General features: G+C 41.5%; 1 protein-coding gene across 8 annotated transcripts in view; it reads right to left on the bottom strand.

The window, feature by feature from the left end:
- The window catches only part of taok3a (TAO kinase 3a), a 74,706-nt gene that overhangs the window by 54,857 nt on the left and 5,206 nt on the right, over positions 1-14,643 (bottom strand). The window contains exon 1 of one of the 8 annotated variants that reach the window (XM_036144103.1): positions 12,234-12,252. The exons of 6 other annotated variants lie outside the window; for them this stretch is intronic. The gene's annotated coding sequence lies outside the window, so the exon portion shown is untranslated. Of the gene's footprint in view, positions 1-736; positions 757-12,233; positions 12,253-14,643 lie in introns of those variants that run through there. One more of the 8 variants, XM_036144101.1, reaches the window with a different exon arrangement.

The following is a 14,643-nucleotide window of genomic DNA, read 5'->3' on the forward strand; positions in this document are numbered from 1 at the left end:
AAAATACTTGGATCATTTTAGAATGATATGGTATAAGCTTAATATATTTTATCTGGTTCTTTTGTACTTTTTAGCTGATGTTCATGGTGTAAGTCAGACTGATCAGGTGTCAGATTGACAAAGATTCCTAAGACTTTTTAGTGAGCGTCCCTCATGACTGGAATGATCCTTTTCCTGAGGTTTAAATGAGGAAGACACAGACGGCTGGTTAGACGGCTCTTTGCTGAGTGCAGACTTTGGGAATTTAGCTCATACCTCTGTCTGTGTGCCGCTGAACAAATCCGCTACGATCGTCCAATTAACATCCAAGGACGGATAACAACAACAACAACAACAACAACAACAAGCTGGACAAGCGCAACCTTTTGCTCGTTCACCCACCAGCAAGCAATCAAATAAATAAAACAATATTTTTTTCCTTCGAGCGCACAGACGAGCGATATATTCACAAAGACACATCAGATCTGAGCGAGTTGTCCTGACAGAAGAGCCCTGTCAGCTACTGCGCTGTTTTTGCCCTGACAAGCAGGTGGTGAAGCATTCACGGTGTTCCCAGCCAACACAGGCTGACCTTTCCGCAACACGTACCGGCCTAAAAAAAACAAAAACCCCAGAAACAAACCCTCTACAAAGTAGCCTTAGCGTTGGAGCTTTTTCATTATTCAGCATGGTAATGACCCTGTGACTTTTCTTGGAACTCTGAATAAATTAGAACGCCTTCCTTCTTCCTCCTCACCTTAAAATACATGTCTACCCTTCTCCTTTGTGCTCCTGGTTAAAGCCTTCACCCTTTTCCCCCCCGTCGTTCCTTCTGACGGAGCCATGTGGCGGAGCGTGTGCTCAGAGGAACTGTATTCAATAACAAAACAGGGCGAGAGGATGGAGGGATGAGAGAGCAGGGATGAAAATGTATTGTGCCCCTTCTGAGAGGCCTTGAATGATTTATAACACAAACTGACGCTTGCATGAGCCTCTGGGAAAGTTGAGGCTGCACTTCTCCTCCCCGCCTGGCATTCACGGCCAGGCGGCTATGACGAGATATAGATAGATTATCCATTGAGAAAAGTGTCTGTGTTTTTCGTTCAGGTTCATTAAAAAAAAAAAAAAAAAAGGGGGGGGGTAGGGTTCAGATATCAAAAGCTCCTAAAAATCAGTTCAAACATGGAAGTCATAATTTGTGCATTTAGCCTTATTGTGCTGAAATAAAGTCATTAATAGGACAACAGACAGAGAAATGGGTCTGCTGCAGCCACCACTACACCAGCAGCAAGCCCCTTCAACGTAAAGTCAATAAAAAATAATAAAAAAAGTTGGTCGCTTTTGTGCTTCCTCTGAAAATTTATAAAATTCAGTATTAAAATACATATTCTAGTCTAACATTTAGCAAATTGAACAGGGCATCACAGCAGCAGATGCTCACACCGGACACAAATGACATCGCCCAACATGCTAAAGGTCACAGAGTGATGGAAGCACAGATGAGAAGGAGATAGGCAAAAGAAGAAAACAGGCAAATATTGAAACTTATATTCCTCCCACAATATTTACTAATATCACAGCCATTGCAAGGTTTGCTAAAATCGTGCAGCCCTACCCCAGACTGCTTTACTCAGGTTAGTTAAGCTAGGCGCTAGCATCCTTTGCGTGAAATGTAAGCAAACTCCTTATCCTGGAAATAGAGCTATATTTAGGTTCTGGGTTCAAATCCCATAGACTGCCATTCTGGGTTCCTGGGCAAGGACCCTCAGCCCCCAGAATGCCCCTGGGCACAGCATAGTGGCCGCCCACTGCTCCCTGAGGGAGGGTTTAAATGCAGAGGACGAATTTCATTGCAATGTAGGTTGCAATAACAAAACTGATGATCATTATTAAATGTGATGCTCTTTTCTGTGTGTAAGAAAAAAATGGTTCAGTAAACTTTTAGGTAGCAAAACTAATTTTAAAGAGTTATCTAAAAAAAAGAAAACTAAATAAAAAAATAAAATCAACAAATGAGTCACTAATTCAGTTATAGTGCAGGACCCGGCTTCATTGGCTTAGTAGCAAAGTGTTGGATGTGGATCAGGGGAGCAACCTTTACAATCATACATAGAGCCGTATTTGTTCCAAGTCCAGCTAAATAGAACCTATTAGCTACGTTTACACGGACAAACATAATCGGAATAAAGGGCCGATCAGAATAAAGATAGCGTCTTGTCAACAGATCAGAATATTGTGATCAGATTGAGCTCAATCGTAATGAAACTGTATTCTGAATGAGAGGGCCGGTTCATGCTGATTGATAATTGGATCCGTGTGCATGTAAACGCTTGTCAGGACTGAGTTGTTTTGAATGTGTCAAACTGACTTAAGTGCGGATGTTTGCTTGATGCAACTGTGATGCATCTCTTACGTTGTTACAGCGTTTACGTGAACACAAGGCATGTCGTTCAAACTAACTGGTATATTATGGATTTTCTATGACGGATTTATGCTAATGAACCCAAGGGCAACAAGTCTTTTGTTGCAACTTAACTAAATGTTGGAGGATTGCTGAGAAGTCTTTTGTTATTGTTGTCTATTTAAAGTGCTAAGCACTTTGATGCTACCTATATTAACTATGACTTCAAAAAGAAAGCATACGTGGACGATGCTGCAACCCTCCCTGCTACAGACATGTCCATTAAAGTAGTTAAGCTCTCTATAGTGCCGAGCCTCATCTTTCTAACTTGTGACTGAGCAGAGATCAATTCAACCCCCCCCCCCCACAGCTTTAGGTTGAACATCAGCTCTAATCCCCATATTAATGTAAAAAAGCTATTTGCAATGATACAGATTTATGAGGTGTTATATAATAAAACAGTATAAGCACGCTCTCTGCTAAGAAAAGCCTTCACACATCAGAAGGATTTTCACACGACCGTTTTCCGCTCACATGTGTCCATATATAGGATCAACTAGAGTGGTGGCGATGCAATATCAAGCTAGCCCCAGACTCCACGAGTATCCAGAAGTTCTGATTAAAAAATATATATTTTTTTTAATCTCAAAAATGCTTTTAAGAGGTCCGTTGTCACAGTATGAACTTTCAACATAATGGCTTTTAAATTTTACTCTCGACAGAAAACATGTGTCTTGGTTTTAGATCAAAAACAATTACTCCATTTAATATCATAATTAGCAGTCGAATGTTCATTTCTAGTGGATTATTTCCTAAAGTTTCCTCACTCATAATGTGCATGGCCTGCCCCCCCTCCCTCCCATCCCTCTGGAGTAAAGCCGGGAGTTTTCTCTATTAAAGCCATTTGTCCTCTCTGGCAGAGATCAGAGTGTGTGTCTGAGGCTTATATTTCCCCATCCAACCGGGTCAATTGTACGCGCGGTCTGCTGTTTTGCTTTTATCAAGTCCTAAGTGTTTTTGTCAAACACTCGTAATCAGTCTCTATCCTCCAGCTCGTAACACACAAGCGGAGCAAATAAAGCGAACGGTGTGGCAGAGCACGGGGGTTGTTGCATTATTCAGCGGTCCCTCTGAGGATTTTACACATCAGAGGAAGTAAGGGATGAAGTGGGGGCTATTCGCGGGTACAGTGGTAACCATGAATACCCCCGACTGAGTACTGCCATTTAAGGCTCAGAACAATCTAAGACTCAATACACTTAAACCAATAAAAGACTTGGAAAACTGTGCTGATTAGGGCTTCTGCTTAAATTTATTGTGCATTGCAAAAAACAAACTATATGGTTATGAGTAAAATACAAGTGATGGTGTCTTGTTAAAAACAAACGACACAGAGATCACAGATATTTAAAAAAAAAAAAAGCATTGTGCATGCCTGACTAACAAGCTAAAGCACTTCACACGGGAACTCTGATCATGAGTTTAAAGACTTCAGGCGTGACTTTCAGATGAATAAAATGGCCCAGTAACATTGACCTTAGTTCTCAAATAAATTCTAAATATGGTTTCACACTCTGAAAGCAACTTGAAACCAGAAGAGTCAAGGGGACGAAGGTGGTTTTCACACCCACCTAATAGTCCAGTAGTCTCGGTTTGATCGGGGACCAAACGGCAACAACTGCAGCAGCCATTTTCAGCTGGTGCGGTTTGCCTTCACGCTGCACTTTGACAAAACAAACCAAAAACCTTTTGACCAACCTGTTCAACCCCTCGCCTGTGGTGGCGCTGATCCAAGAAGCACTGAAGGAATGAGGTTGTTCAACAGCACAGAGGACCACGGAGAATATTATATTTTATATAAGGCGGGGGACACGGCTCCATATAAGGCAGCAGCGTGCGAGTAGTGGTGCATACAACTATACAAGACAGAAGTAGCTTCATTAGTATTATTACTGTGTTATTACCGCTAGCCACTTGCGTTTGTTTTGGTTGTATTTACCCAGATTGCCCTGCGCTGTAGTCTGCTTCCTGCTTTTGGAGCAGCCACTGGTCCGCTTGGCATTCCCATATGTATTTGAACCGCTCCAGAGTTCGCTTTGACCGAGTCGAGAACCAGGCTTTGAGACAGACCCAAGTTTGTGTTTTTTGTCTGCATCAGAGCTTGATTGCACATTCACACCTCCTCAAACCGAACCGAACTTTCAGAGCAAACAAGCCAGAGTCCGATTAAAGCAGACTAAACAGGGTTGGTTTGACTGTGAAGGGTTTGCAACATTCTCTTGGTTTGGCTCATTTTCCCCCTGCACTTTCTGAAGCGGACTAAATGGGCTGGACAACATCAAACAACTAGAAAACTAGAAATGCAGTTGTAGAGAAAAAGAGTTAAAGACCATGAAGTGTTACTATAGTCATACGCAGCAACGAGCCTCAAGGATTTTAAAGTTTTGCATCAGTGGGTCATCTTACAATCGGAAGATTGTAGGGTAAATTTCCGCTTCCTCCAGTCACATGGCCCCTGGGCAAGGCACCTGACCCGGAGTTGCTTACCAATCTGCATATTGGTGTTTAAATGTGTGAATGTGGCTCTAGAGTAAAGCATTTAGAGTGGTTCAGAAAAGCGTTAAATAAATTCAGTACATTTGCCACACGTGTAGTTCACTTTTTCTTTAGTCTTAAACCTAACATTAACATTTAAAAATTGTAGTTCCAGTCTACCTTTACTATTATTGTATTACCACTGTATAAACATATTGTAAATGAGGGAGTTTAGGTTTATGCAACATCTTCTCTCATGGACAATACTTTTTTTGCCATTTTTCTTTTAAACCCACGGGGCGTACCACGTCATTATTTTAAAATCACGACTCCACTAGTTGCACCTCCTCCAGCCTGACTCACTGAACAAACACCAACATGCAAATGTTGGTTGTGATGCAAGTTATGGTAAAAAGAAGCATTGAGAGTGGCAGAGCCACTACAGCCTCACTGTAGTTATAACCACAAGACTCCAAAGAGTCAAACGTGTTTGTGTTGACTTCTGGCTGGAAATCACATAGTTCATGTACTGTAAAAGAATGTCTTGTATTTTAGCCAAAATGATTACCATAATAATCCATATTTTGATTATGGTAATCAAAATTCACAAGATAGTTGCCTGGGGAAAGCTATAAGACAAGGAATAGAGTAAGTCCAATATTGACATACACTGTATAGAACATTTTTTTCCCCTTCTCACTTTGACTTTAAGATGGAACGAAACTTTCATACTTTGAGTCAGTCACAATAGCCAACTTTGTTTATTTTTGCTAAATGCTAGAATGAAGGAAAATAGATTGTTTGTGAAGTGACTTCTGCTGCTATCACCAAGTGAATGAATGAATGAATGAATGAATGAATGAATGAATGAATGAGTATATATATATATATATATATATATATATATATATATATATATATATATATATATATATATATATATATATATACGTGAATGTACATATGACATCATCTGCCTACTCTGATTTCTTTTTGCATTTTTATTCTTATTTTTTCTCATTTTCTTTTTGATCTACTGTATATATATGAAGATACGCTGTATATAACTCATGCACCTTTTCCTACTTTTGGCACCTTCTCTTGACTATTGATTGACTATTGAGCCGATGGGACAAGTGAATTTCTCCAACGTGAGATCAATAAAGCCTATCTTATGTTATCTTATTAATTTCGTCCTAGTCAGAGGGGTACATACACAGGTTTACACACCAAGATGTCTTTAAACAATTTGGGAAAACCTGTACGATGTGGCCATGGCTCTGAAAACGTCTGATAACATTTAGGAGAACTAGAGGCAAATAACTGATGATGTAACACCGTGAAATACTGCAAGTCATGTGGGGGATATGGCTTAAAAGTAAAATCAGATATTTTACTATACCAAATCCGAATAGTCAATATTTTTCTCCCTTTCTTTTTACAATATCAATTTACAGAAATTGTTTTTTTTTTAAAACTCGCTTTTATTTCAATTATCATCCGGGAGTTGACCAAAATTCAAAGATGAATTCAAAGTGCAACGAAACGCAAGCTGTGAAACATGCATCCGAAACAAGATGGCAGACGCTGCCATTGTAAACCATGAAGATACAACAAAATGTTTGCTGCTGGTGGTATTACACAATGAGATACTTCTAAACATACATCTAAGAACAGGCTTCCCTTCGCTTAAAAATAGGTTAGTGAATGAATTTAAGTGCCTTATCTTAGGGTTAAAATGTTTCCACTAAAGAGTATTTTGACAATATATTCTCTTAAACATATAATCAAGATTGTATACTATTACCAACACAATTTCCCCTTTTGGGACTGATATAGTCAGCACAAAATACAAAAGCACAATAAGTGCTGTGGCAAATAAATGAATTAAAAGAATCCTGATTTTCCAATAAGGACATTTTTATAAATAAGTACGCAATGAGACCATGAGTCTGGCAAGTACCTGACGCAAGAGTCCACTTCTCCCAACTCTAAACGACAAGGCAGGGGTGAGTCAAAACCGATGCACCGGAGTGAAAACAAAATGTCATCCAGTGTGTTTAGTTGAAACACAAGGAAAACATGCATGCAAATGGAAAAGATCAAGCTCATCGTGCAATTTACTGATTTATTCTGACAGGTTTAGTATCAAGTTTTAAATTTTAGTATCTGGACAATCCTATGAGGGACTGCTTCACAAAATAGATGGCATCAGGAGGAAAGAGCATTACGCGGAAGTATTAAAGCAACAACTCAAGACATCAGCCATAAAGTTAAGCCTCGGTAGTTGATGGATCTTGACTGAAATAAAATGGACATTGACCGTAAGCATACTGTTTAATTCATTACAAAGTGGGTTAAGGGCAACAAGGATGATGTTTTGGAGTCACCACCACAAAGCCCGGATCTCAGAGCTATGGAATATGTGGGTAGATCTGGAGAGGCGACCAGGGGCGGGTCGCGGGGGTAGCAGCTTCAGTAGGGAGGCCCAGACGTCCCTCTCCCCGGCCACTTGGGCCAGCTCCTCTGGGGGAATCCCAAGGCGTTCCCAGGCCAGCCGGGAGACATAGTCCCTCCAGCGTGTCCTGGGTCTTCCCCTGGGCCTCCTCCCGGTGGGACGTGCCCGGAACACCTCACCAGGGAGGCGTCCAGGAGGCATCCTGACCAGATGCCCGAGCCACCTCAACTGGCTCCTCTCGACATGGAGGAGCAGCGGCTCTACTCTGAGTCCTCCCCGGATGACTGAGCTCCTCACCCTATCTCTAAGGGAGAGCCCAGACACAGTACGGAGAAAACTCATTTCAGCTGCTTGTATCCGGGATCTCGTTCTTTCAGTCACGACCCAAAGCTTGTGACCATAGATGAGGGTAGGAACGTAGATTGACCGGTAAATCGAGAGCTTCCCCTTTTGGCTCAGCTCTCTCTTCACCACAACAGACTGGTACAGCGCCCGCTTCACAGCAGACGCTGCACCAATCTGCCAGTCGATCTCCCGTTCCATCCTCCCCTCATTCCTGAATAAGACCTCAAGATGCTTGAACTCCTCCACTAGGGACAGAACATCCTCCCCGACCTGGAGAAGGAACTCTAACGTTTTCTGGCTAAATTTCAAATCATCATAAGTACAAATAAACTGTTTCTTACTATGGGTATGGGCTTTAAATGTAAGGAAGCCATGTTTGATTTGCGACCTTAATGCTACAAATTCCTACTTGGAGACCTTTGCATTAATCTTCTCCAACATAAAAATGGAACATTTAACTTCAGTTAAAAAAAAAGGAACGAAACACAAAGTTGTATTTTTTAAATCATTATTATCGGATGTTGCAGAAGCATATTAAAGGTCGCTAGAGGAAAAAATGAAATTGCATTCTGGACAACTAGATCAAGATCAGAGTTAGATATCAATCAGGAAATGCATTCCAGACCTTGACCTTTGGGAACACACTTTTTATTGTACCATTGCTGACTACCTCTGGAGACAAACTGAAAGCAAAAGACCGGCCATTCGATTAGAGCTGGTGTCACCATCAGTGTGTGTAACAGTCCCTCCCACTGGCCTTATATACCCAGGCTCAGCTGGAACTGAGGTCATATTGACTGGGCAATAACCCAAGGCTGTATCATGATGCTATCAATTCTCAACAGTATCGATTATAATTGTGGTTGAAAAAAACAAAAACAGGATTAAAGACAGCTCTGGGATACTCTGGGACGGCATATAAAAATATATGATAAACAAAGGCTATCAACACATCTGCCAACAGCTGAACCTGTGCAAACTGCACTAATATGTGGCATGTTTACCCATAACACAGATTACCCACAAATGTGTATGTTTTATGTAATATTTGAGATTATTGTGTTACATTGTTTATTCCCTCTAATGAAAATACTGATGGAGAGAACAGAAATCAGTCCCAGACAGCACAAAAATCTATGGCCAAGCTCAAAGCTTTTCCAAAAGGTCATGCAAAAAGGACAGAGGAAGTCGACAAATGTAAGAAAATGTTCACGCTTAGCATAAGTGTTCAAAACACTGAATGTGAAAAATAAATAAATAAAAGAAAAAGAAAAAACAGTAGCTAATTATTAGATAATGAGCTATGGGCATCCGTCCAGCAGGTCAGGTTCCTACAGAACCAGAGGAAACTTTAACCTGTAGGGAAGCACACGCCAGCTGATGTAGCTTCAACTGAAACCACCGGGCGCCTGGGAGCTTAGCGTAGTTTTCTAAAGCCCAACACGGTTTCCCAAAGCAGCAGAAAGATTAAAAGAGGCCTGCTGCATGTCTTCATAATGACAGCAGGGATGGAAAAAAAAATATTACGGAGTATAACACGCTATTGCTTTTCGCTGACTTTTATTCATAATGAAATATTCAAAAGACAGAAATTTAATGGAGAAGTTCAGCAGCCATTAGCTGGGAGAGACTGGTGCTCCTGTGCCATAAATAGCAGAGTTGAGTAACAACCAAACTCACATGTGTCCATCTTCCTCAAATATGGTGTATAAACAGGGCTTTTTAACATTTAATGATCTGATGCAATTGAGTAAGAAAGGCAGTCTGGAGAGAGAGCTGCAAAAAGAGAAATAAGCTTTTCCCATACATGCTAACCAAGGTTTGCTGAAGTCAGAACATCTGTCAGTACCGCTCGCTCCATAAAACCAGGAAAATGAACACGAGTTTAGCTTCTCAACCGAAGGAGTGGCTTACGGACGTGACATCTCTGCTGCGTGGATGAGTCCTGTCCGTCTTTATTACAGGCCATGTCCTTAAAAAAGGTAAAACAGACAGAATAAAGCTTTATTGCTACAGCTTTACATTTAGAACCCAGCTTTGCTTATTTGCTAGGGCTGCTCCATTATGGAAAATCCTAATCCCAACCACTGTCTGCATACCAGGAAGACGCTGTATTTGGCAAGCTTTGTGTACTCTTACGCTACTTGAGGCCCACACTTGATACAGACTTTACTGACCACAGATGCTAAAGCTCACAGAGAGTTGTGGGGGCATAAAAAGGTTAGAAAAGAGGACTAGTGAGGCAAATGTGGTATAACTGTTGTCAATATTAACATTGTAATTAAAACTTTCCTTATATTGTAAACCTTACCGACTGATTGTTTGCCGTGATTACTCGTAGAGTTTGGGGAAATCAATTTTATTGCACTCAAATAAACAAGGCAAAAGCATACATGCTAAGCATAATGTTGAAAAATTAATTTTAGCAATATTCATTTTTCACATTTTATTAACTTTACGGCTTTATCGTTAAAGAGTGAGTTGTCCTGAATGCCAGGTTATACGGCCATAAAAATTCAACAAATTCTGAACTGGGTCTGCTAAATAATGACGGATGCTACGATGAAATAAACTGTTTAGATTTTTTTCTTTGTACCCTGCTGGTAGCTTCAAAGTAAATTAAGTAACACAGCAGCTGATAATGATTTATTTACCTGCTTGACTTCAAAAGGATTCAGCACAATAAGAGGAGCCTAAGCAGTCTAAGCGATATCCTCCGTCCACATTTTTTCTTTGTAAAATGAAGAATGAATAATCATACAATCTGAAGGATAAAAGACAGAGAGAGGGGAAACACTTCCAACCCCCCCCCACAAAAAGTGTACATCTGGGCCACTGAGTCATTTCCCCGGTGTTTTGTTGCATGCTTTTCCTTTTTTGAATATACACAGACAGTATAAATAATGTATATCATCATTAGGGTGTACACGGCGTAGGAGAGGGCCCATGGGTTTTTAGCTTCAGGACTTCCATTTTATCCCGTGTAAAGTCTGCCAGCAATTAGTTTGGGAATTAATTTAAGCTTAAATCTTAGCCACCCCCTCCCTCTTTTAGAACACACAGATTCATCCAATCTGCATTAGCTCTCCTCCAAGAATTTATATATTTATATATATATATATCAGTATTTTCTTCCCCCATTCTGGTGGACAACTCATCCCAAAGACTTTGAGGGATATTTTTCCTTGAAGGAAGTCTTGTGCATGAGCGCTTGCAGCAGACAGATCAGTGAGGTGTCAGTCAGAGAGGAATCCTCAGAGTTACTCAAACCACCAAGGCAACCAAATCCAGAAAAAAAAAAATCCAGCCAGTTCTACCCAGGTTGTTAAATTAAAATCAGCATAAGCTGTCAGTGGTGATGTTGTAACGTCGATTCCATAAAATCTCACAGAGACACAAAGTATATATAAAAAAAAGATCTGATCAGCTAACAATCAGCGTTGTAGTGCCCAGTCCCAATGGGTTCTTCTAGCCACGTTAGAGCATGATTTGCTAAACTATGAACAAATAAAGCTGTGATAAAACAAAGGCAAACCTAAACAAAGTTTACGACAACAAAATCTAAGATGACATTTTACAGTAATACAAAAATCAAAGCTTTGACGAGTCCAAAAAAGTACTAATTTGATTCAGCTTAGGTTTACAGATCATGGGAAAACCCAGCAGATTGCATCGAGTCACTGACTGGCAGCATTCACTGAAGGAGCTTCAGCAACAGTAGACAGTTGTCCGCATTGTCCTTGACTTTGCAGCAATCTCTCATACCGAGCATGCATGTGGCGACAGTGGAGAGGAACATTCCCCTTTAACAGGAGAAACCTCCAGCAGAACCAGGATCAGTGTGAACGGCCATCTGCCACGACGACTGGGGGTTAGAGAAGACAGAGCAGAGACATAAAAAGAGCGCAGAAGCACTGATCCAGGAGTAAAAAGTCTTAGTTTGTCTCTGGCTGTTGTACTTGCACAAGTACCGTCCTCGTTTCAAACTTCTGCTTCAACCTTCTTGTTGGTTTTAGAAATGGAGGTAAAAAAACTGTATTTTTTTCCAAAATGGTAAAGCAAACTATCGTCATAGTTTTGGTCTTTTGGGGATACTTTTAGGTGAAGGCGGCAAGAGATTAGGCCCAGACTGATGTTATGAAATTATAATTTTTTGACATTCTTCCTAAAAACAAAACAAAAAAAAAAGGTCAAATACTATAAGTAATTTGGGTGTTTTGTGATTACATGAACTGAATCCTGCTCCTTTGCTCAGTTTAGAATGAGCAAAAAGCGCTTTGTTTCCGGCGGGGGCCTAGAACCACAGTAGGAAACAATAGCTGGTTAGTGGTATCCTCATATTCAGAGTTTGCTCTCTCACGTTCTGCACAACACGCGTTTGCTTTCAATTTACGAGATAATTATTGAACATTATGACAAAAATAGAGCATTTCCAAAGCTGTTCTTACATATCAGCTAAAATCTGTATACAAAAGTCAAAGCTGTAAAGAGCCAGATCATAAATCCGCCACATACCTCTGATTCTAGCCAAGAGCAGTTCTCGTCTAGTCTAAGGAATCCGGTGCAACCGCTCTTTAGAGAAGTGTAGCCTCTACAGACTGTAAACCTTAAATTTGCATTTGGTTTCAAATCTGTGATCTTGCACAAATTTTTTTTTTAGCTAAACGACGACAGAATCCTCCCCCCCAATTATTAAAACTTGCATTTATCCTGACACGCTGCCGGTTGGCGATAGCATGGCAAAATCTCCCGCAGATTCAGAAGCAAATCTCCACTTGACCCAATGAAGGCTGTCCAGTTACAGCATTAGAGCGGCACAGAGCTCGGGCTGAGGCCTAGATTCCCTTGGGACTGGGGGGATGGGGGGTGGGTTTGGCGCACACTGTGGTAGCCTGACAGACAAGGAGTTTTCAAGCCTTTGCTTCAGAGTTGGCCAACACTGCCAGCCTCAGTCATCCTCCAAACCCAGAATCAAATGGAAATGATCAAAAACGTCACTGGAAAAAATAAATAAAACATCAACAACCTGTAGGGCTGACCTGATAACCCAGTAGGTCAAACTTTAAAGTTGCTGAGTAACTTGTTGAGTGACTTTTCCAGCCATATGAGACGCAGAAGCACTGAGTAAGTCAAAGCGTGCGCCCAAATTAGACCGGCGTGCTACAGCGCATTACCTCATCCCCACTCACATCAGCAAAATGTGTCCATCACGAATGTGCATCCTAAGCCTCGCTGATGTGCCCAGCTCTGCTAAGCTAGCGCTGCATGCTGGGATTTCTCCCTGCAGGACGCAGAGGAAAGTCGGCGGAGCAAACGCAAACTGCAGGGCGATGACGTGACACTATTTTTTTTGTTTTTTAAAAGAGCCCTATTACAAGGAGTCGTGCATTACTAAAAATACTTGTGTCTGAGCCTTTTCCTAGCCCTCCGCCGAGCTAAATTAAGCCCTGGATCCGGGGGAGTGGCGGAGGGCAGATGCAAGACAAGGCAGCGGTCGCCGGTGGCGATGTGCGTTTTGGCTGACGGGAATGGCTGAGCGCACGTCAAGCTGGCCCAGTCATGAAGGAGGAGATGAAGGCTTAGAGATTTCACAACAGCGCTGGAGAGGAGGCGAACACGATGGGGCTTCAGAAGAGACCACATGGGAGGGGTGGAGGGGGGGGGGGGGGGCAACTCATGGTCACAGCTGGAGCTTCGCCCAGAGGATTGGAGGCATTCTTGTAATAAATGTAATGAAGTCACTCATCGTAACTTCCCACACCCTCTGCAACTGATTTTTCCAAAATGCCTCTTTCATGACAAACTCTAAAAAGGAAAAGAACAAAACAAAACAAATGGAGGAGGAGCACAGAATGTGTAATTGCTCAAGAGGTGTGTTTACCAGACTGCTTTTTTATCATGGTATATTGTAATAAAGTGTGTGCAGCACGCGGCTTCAGCCAGATGTTGTGCTGCAGGAGAGCTTGTAAAATGTGGAAAAAAATTAGGTCATTAAAGGTTATGTGCCCCCAGTCGAGCTTTTGTCAAAAATCCTGCGATAAATCCCTTTTCATCATAAAAAAAAAAAAAAATTTCAAAGGGATGACAGCCTGATGGCACGGCTAACCAGAAGCGACCGCTCGCACTGAGACGGTTTTCTTCACTGCAGGGTGTTGACGGAGCAGCGGCGGTTTGCACGGCTACTTGGGAGGTATTTGATCAGAAGACATCTGTTGTTTCAGGGCAACATTTCGTGGACCGAGGCCATGACTCAGGCATCAGCTGCTGGGCCACGACTGGACCCGTTTTACATTTTTTCCAGTGAGTCAGATTACACTCGGTGGCGCAAAAAAAACAAAACAAAAAAAAAAAAAAACAACGTTTCCATTCAATCCAGGGATAACATGCAGAAGAAATGGGTCTCGAACTCAAGTGCATCTGCTGACATGAAACAGCATATTGGTTAAATAATGGCACTTAATGTAGAGTAAATAAAGATGCTCTCTCAAACGAATTACAGAGAATGATTTTTTTTTTTTTTAGGTGCCTCGATGACCCCTACAGCTGTTGATGGATCATTTTAAGAAATATGCGGACTGGTTGGTGCTCTTCCCCCCTGACTTCACAAGACCAAGATCCAGTAGCAGGGCAGAGTTTTGCTGTCTTTTGAAATCATCATTAAAAGCGGTATGCATGAACACATCTGCAAGTGCAAGAGAAGTGGGGGGCGGGGAGGGCAGAAGGCTCCTTGCCATTTAAGACAGCATTTCTATATCAACCATGCTAAACCAGATCCCTGCAGAACGTTAGGCCTGACAGCATCACGTTAATATTGATAGTCTCTTCTCCCATAGCATAAATGACCAAACCCCAGTAATACCGACTGAAAAAAAATGACTAAAAAAGGTCTGTTTTTTTTTAAGGACACAGCTTGTAGAAATGTGTC

Source organism: Fundulus heteroclitus, chromosome 12 (genome assembly GCF_011125445.2).
Source record: "Fundulus heteroclitus isolate FHET01 chromosome 12, MU-UCD_Fhet_4.1, whole genome shotgun sequence".
NCBI lineage: Eukaryota > Metazoa > Chordata > Actinopteri > Cyprinodontiformes > Fundulidae > Fundulus > Fundulus heteroclitus.